Source organism: Mirounga angustirostris, unplaced genomic scaffold, assembly GCF_029215605.1.
Source record: "Mirounga angustirostris isolate CCGP_5_RB_7025 unplaced genomic scaffold, mMirAng1.0.hap1 SCAF_7, whole genome shotgun sequence".
Classification (NCBI taxonomy): domain Eukaryota; kingdom Metazoa; phylum Chordata; class Mammalia; order Carnivora; family Phocidae; genus Mirounga; species Mirounga angustirostris.
Genome location: NW_026991715.1, coordinates 19,741,511 through 19,747,696, shown reverse-complemented (window position 1 = coordinate 19,747,696; position 6,186 = coordinate 19,741,511). Strand labels below are relative to the sequence as shown.

The window sequence follows — 6,186 nt, the reverse complement described above, 5'->3', positions numbered from 1 at the left end:
ATGTTTAGGGGGCTAGTTTCTCAGGTGCAGGTATCAAAAGTTGGGGTGCCTGATGTGGGATATAAAACAGCTCCTCAGGAAAAAGCAAGCTGTGGGCATTGAATTCCCTTCTGATTGTGGGTCACATGGCTAGATGGTGTCTCAGCCTGTCTTACCTATTTTCTTCTTCGCCTCATGTGTAGGAGTTCTTGGCTAGGTTCTAGCTCTTTTTCAGAGCAAATTATTCCTTATGTGGCTGTAGGTTCTGTGGGTCAATGGGAGAAGGGGAGTTCAGGATCTTCCAGTGGTGCCATGTTGAACCAGAACTTCTGTTTTCAAAGTAGTAAACTGTGTGTCTTTTACAAATCTGGCCCTGCTGGAAAGTCACAGTTACCATGAGACTAACTTGGGAGAGGCCAATTATATCAACACCAAAAATGGCCACATCTGACATTTTTTTGAACATTCCTTACCATAGAGTAGTGTTCCTGTTCAGTATTTATCCTCATCAGTCTCATATACACTGTGATTGCAGCTCTTACATCAACAATGTGATGTCTCCCAAGCACCCAGCACCAGTCCAGATCAGTCTCCGAAGCCTTACTAGTAAAGGTTCATGCTGTGGCCTGCTGGCAACTTCATACTCTCTGCCTAGATTCCTGGTATTATCATCCACTCAAACATTTTTATTTCTTATAATTACCACTGTGATAATAGCGCCTGCCTTATGGAGCTGCTCTGAAGATTGATGAGCTATCTAATTTACTGTCAAAGAGTAGAGACCCACTGTCTGGCAACTGCCATCACCAATACTACTATATTATTAATTAAACCTCAAGCATCTTGGACCCTCTCCTCTACCTTTCTCTTGTCTTCCCTGAGCTGTTGCACTAAACCCCTGACTTCAATTTCTATTGCATTTCTGCTCTCTTGCCACCAAGAGCTATTTTCCCAAACACGAATCTGATCATGTCATGCTCCTGCTTAAAAATATTTGTCAGTAGCATCAATTTCAAAGTCCTTAGTTTGATATGCAATATTCTTAGACTCACTGACTACAGTCCACAATGTTCTTTAATACTTTTGTCCTTTGACACCTCATTGCCTTTGCATGTTCTACTTCCTGTGTTTGGAAAGCTCACCCTGCTTTCTTTCCTGATTGTGATTTCCTGTTTCTCCCAGTCCCACCACGATCCATTTTTTGTGCTGTTGTACTGTTCTCCCTGCTCCAAGAGGCTGACTACTAAGGACCAACTCACCTGCATTGCTTTGCTTGTCCATTTCTTGTTAAGTTCAGCCAGTGGAAGCACCTGTAAGAGATCGGAGGGTAGGAAGATCCCTTCAGTCCTTGTAGTGGTGCTGTTTCCCTGTTATTTACTAGTACCTTCATTGAAAACTATTTGGCTCACCTTCCCAAGTATATAACCTGAAGGCAGTCCTCAGGAAATACCAGATAAAACCAAGTTGAGGGGTATATTCCTATATGTAACTAGCCTGTTCTCTCTCCAAAAAAAAGTCTGAGAAGTTTCTAGATTTCAGGAGAAAAGAATGTAATAATTGAATGTGATCTATGATCCTCCTTGAATCCAGGAATGAGGAAGGAAAACCCATACTGTGCAACTGGCAAAATGAGCTTGGTGTCTATTCGGGAAAAGTGTGTGTGTGTATATATATATATTTGGGAGATAGACGGGAGCAGGCAAACTTTCAGAATCGGTGGACCCTGATAACACCTGTGAAACAGCACTCATCAATAATCCTGTAATTTACCAGTACCTTCCTTTTAATAATGGTAACAATCAATCGAGTATGCTCTGTTGCATATACTTTATGTCCAATTGTCATTTTGAGAGCCCAGAGGGCTGAGGTGGACCCTGGAGTCTTGTTCTGTTCATCTCCAGCATACAGGTGTATAAGCCTGATGCTGTCCCCTTTCCTGGGCAAATCAGTGCACCCTGGAGTAGAAAGGACACATCCTCATCTGTAACTGCTCCATCGATATGGTAGCCACTTGCCACATGCAGCCACTGAGCACTGGACATGTGGCCAGTACAAATGGAGAGGTTGCTGTCAGTGTAATAGGCACATAAGGTGTATCATGAAAAACAATGGAGAATAACTCAGTATCTTTTCACGTCTGATTTTGGATGTATTTACTTAAATTTTACTTTTTTTAACGAGCTGCATATCAATTTAAAACTCCCACATAGCTCTCATTATTTCTTTTGGCTAGTGCTGGTCTACACAGATGAGCAAGTTACTAATTAAGCAGCTTCACTGAATCTCATTATTCTGTGACAAGAGCACCAAATAATTCTTGCCTTCCTCATCTCTTTTTAAAACAGAGGGTGAGTGGGCGCCTGAGTGGCTCAGTTGGTTAAGCGACTGCCTTCGGCTCAGGTCATGATCCTGGAGTCCCGGGATCGAGTCCCGCATCGGGCTCCCTGCTCGGCAGGGAGTCTGCTTCTCCCTCTGACCCTCCCCCCTCTTATGCTCTCTGTCTCTCATTCTCTCTGTCTCAAATAATAAAAGAGGGTGAGGTCTACTGGGACAGTGTTCTTGAACTTTAGTGGATATTCAAGTCGCCAGCAGCCATCTTGTTCAAAATCTGGATTCTGACCATTCGGTCTGGGGTGAGCCTGTGAATCAGCATTTCTAACAAGCTCCCAGGTGCTGCTGCTGCAGGTCTTGGACCACACTGTGTAGACAGAGACTAAGGCATGCCAGACTTTAATTTGATGCAGGTGTCAGCATATAAATGTTTCATTAACTGAAGGAAAGTCAGTATTTTAGGAAACGTAATTACTGCTAACCACTTCTAGTTATATCAAATAGTCCTAAGAATGATTTTCCCAAATCCACACTAGGAATTACCACAGCATTAATGGATTGCTTAAAAAAGTAAACCTTGCTATTCAGACCGTGTCTTCAGAAAAGCAGTAGTAGAATTCTGTATGTTTCCAACACCAGCTGTGCCTCGGGGGATGTTATAGGAAGTCAACTGGACTTAAGGTCCCTGAATTCTAGCATTATGGATATGCTTTAGAAATTCCAACTGGAGGGTGGCTCTATCAGTTAAGCATCTGCTTTCAGCTTGGGTCATTCCCGGAGTCCTGGGATCAAGCCCCCCATGGGGTTTCCTGCTCAGCAGAGAGTCTACTTCTCCCTCTCCCTTTGCCCTTCCCCCTGCTCACTTACTCTCTCTCAAAAATAAATAAAATCAAGACCAGCTTCCTCCTATGTGCCTAGAATTTCATCAAAATATTTCTACATTTCAGTTCTCATCTAATGAAATAAACCTAATGAAAGAAACTGTTGTCTTCTTAGCCATTTCTAACTAATAACACACCCAAATTAATGGGGACCAGGAGCTATGTCCTAAAACATGACAAGCAGCAACCATCCCCGGAGTGGTAACAAGCAAGTTCTCCAAGCTGTCAGACACCAAACCAGATGCATCAAAACCCCAATAAGGGGGTGCAGGGTAGGCTTGTCGTCAACCATCAAGAACAGGGAATGGTCCGCACTGTTGTGCTGAGAATACAACCCTTCCCAAGAGAAAATGTAATAATAGGGAGTATTTTTGTGGATTTACTAATATTAGTAGTAGGATTACCTTGCATCACACTGGGAGGTAATGATTCTTTTAACTTTGTAGAAGGCGAAACAACAGATGAGATGGAAACCCACACTTGAATCCAGGACTTGACAGTTCTGAGTCCACATCCAGCACCACTACGCCAACCTTGGCCAAGAAGCAGAGGAACCAAGTTGGAGTGGGAGGCCATATTAGTTAAGGTCTAGTGCCCACTGTAGGCAGAAGTTTGGCATCCTGTCTCAAGGAACGACCTGATCAACACATTCATACTAAAGGAAGAATGGGATTTCTCAATCTCCAGAATTGAATCCAGATGGAGGCAGAGGAGAGTAGCCACCCAGCAGAGGAGGAAGCCCGCCCATCACCCTGAAACCATGTCTCCTCAGGCCATGTAAGGCAAACCCTGTCTCATTCATTCAGACACCCATGCAATTCTGATTTAGCAACACAAAGAGAAATCTTTTTTTCTTTTATAGTCATCATGACAAAAACCTCACAGACCATCTGAAAATGGATTCAAGAAGATTCTACACTGCCTATACTCTGTGCTTCTTTTGGCTGTTTTTGTTTTGTTTTCTAGAAGTGCTTCTTGCTGAGCAGAGCTTTATAGGTATTTGCAGAAGGTTGATACTGATGTTCTCCCAACATGTGGTAGACAAAATAATTTTTCTTGAGACTATCAAAACAATATGCTTACCCCAGTGAGGTATGAATCTATAATTGATGGTAATTCTTATCTGCCTAAAAGAACTGCTTTTCTTTTTCTAGATTTCGCTGTCCCCTTCCATGTTACTATACTGGTCAAAGGGGGAAAGCTCTTTATTAGTGGAGAACTACCATTTAGCAATAAGGAAGTTGCAGGTTACCTACCACATGAGTCAGTGTGATAAACTGGCTCGGCACAGATGAGATTCTGAATCCTGGCACACAAATCACTTTGAGCAGCTTTACTATGGCTCTTTGGTATGCATTTCTAGGGAACAAGATTCCGTCTCTGTCCTACAGTGAAGCTCTCCTCACTGGAGCTCCAGAATGCCTAGAAGAGAAGCCACAGTGAAATGGATGTTTGCCTCCATTGTAAAAAAAAAAAAAAAAAAGATGGAGACAATACTTTCAATTTGGTGAACCTTGTTCACAAGGTCAAGCAGCTCTATCAACCTCCAGAGAACAAATTTCATTCTACTAGTACAATGTCACATTTTTTAAAGAATTCTTCCACAAACTCCTAACTACCCCCAGATGGGGTTCTTGCCTTCCAGAGTCCGCATAGGTTTCAAAATCAGGCCCGCCCACACGGGCCTCTTTTCTCGACCCACCCTCAGAACTCTGCCTTGCTTCTGGGACAAAAACAGCTTACAAGCCAACTGTGTTAGCAGTAGCACAAAAGGCAGAGAGTCCAGAAGAAAGCCATGCATATTTATTATCCAAATTAAAAGCCCATGGCATGGACATAAAAACAGAAAAACCAGAGTTGAACATAAATGGGCAATTTGGCTGCATCATCAAGTTCTCTGACTCCACATCAAACCTTTTCCTGGAGAACATGCTGGGGCTGTCTCACCTCCAGTGAGGTGGAAAGATGCTAATGAAACCTCGAAGTTCTTACTTGGTGCCCATCATGCTGCTCGTGCTTTTATAGCCAAGCACTTATCTCTGAGAAGTGAATAACTATGTTCTAGACACATTTTTTTCCCCTTAATGCCATAGGACGATATTCTCTTTAAAGCAAATTTTCTCAGAATTGTTTCACCACCTACCTTGACTCTGCTTCCTCTTCTGCAGTAGCTCAGCTTCTCGCTGAGGAATGATGCTGTGGAATCTTCTGGTGGCAAAGCTCAACAAATGTTTAAAAAGTCAGGGAAACGTGGCAAAATTAACAGGGTGAATTTGTACATATGGTAACATGGGCATTTCTTTAAGGAAAATATAGAAAGAGAAGGGGTACAGGAAAAAAGGGAAGAACAACTGGAAGAAGAAACAGTGATTATTCAGAGCTCAGTGCCCCTTTTGTAAATTACACACACATCATGGACACCACCATGGCCAGCACAAGACTGCCCAGTTACGCTCTGTGTACCTGTTGCACAGCAGCTAGATACATAGAAAATATTAGAAACATCGAAGGCTTTACAGTAGCCAGTGAAAACAAGACTATATAAGAGAAGTCATTAGTCACACAGCATGACTTGGGAAAGGAACGTGTAATTTTCTAACACTTAGTAATTCTTTTTTCATGTCAGCAATGATTGTGAACAGCAATACAGAGACCACTCGAGCGCATGAGAATGGCAAAATTTTGAAAAGGAGGCAATACTAGGTGCCGGTGAAAATGTGGAAAGGTGAGCACTCAGGTAAACAGCTCTTGGAAGTTAAAGTTGATTCAGCAGTTCTAGAAAACGCTCCCACAGTATTTAACGAAATAATGTAATCCCTGTCAACAATAACTTATGGGTAAATACCTCAGCAAAATTCTCAGCTTGGTAAGGATCACATAGCATGTGTTCATTAGGGTCACACTTTGTATATGGTAACAGAGATGCCCACCTAGATGCCCACCACCAAGGGAATGGGTAAGTAAAAAAAATGATGGATGTGTTCCACGGACACTG

The 6,186-nt window shown here is 42.5% G+C and overlaps 1 long non-coding RNA gene across 1 annotated transcript; it reads right to left on the bottom strand.

The window, feature by feature from the left end:
- Nucleotides 1–1,240: 1,240 nt before the first annotated feature.
- LOC123852348 (uncharacterized) lies at nt 1,241–5,796 on the bottom strand. The gene is made up of 4 exons (XR_006792870.1): nt 5,335–5,796; nt 4,448–4,613; nt 3,596–3,724; nt 1,241–1,289 (listed from the first exon to the last, which is right to left on the bottom strand). It is a non-coding gene; the product is annotated as an uncharacterized LOC123852348 (long non-coding RNA).
- Nucleotides 5,797–6,186: the final 390 nt, after the last annotated feature.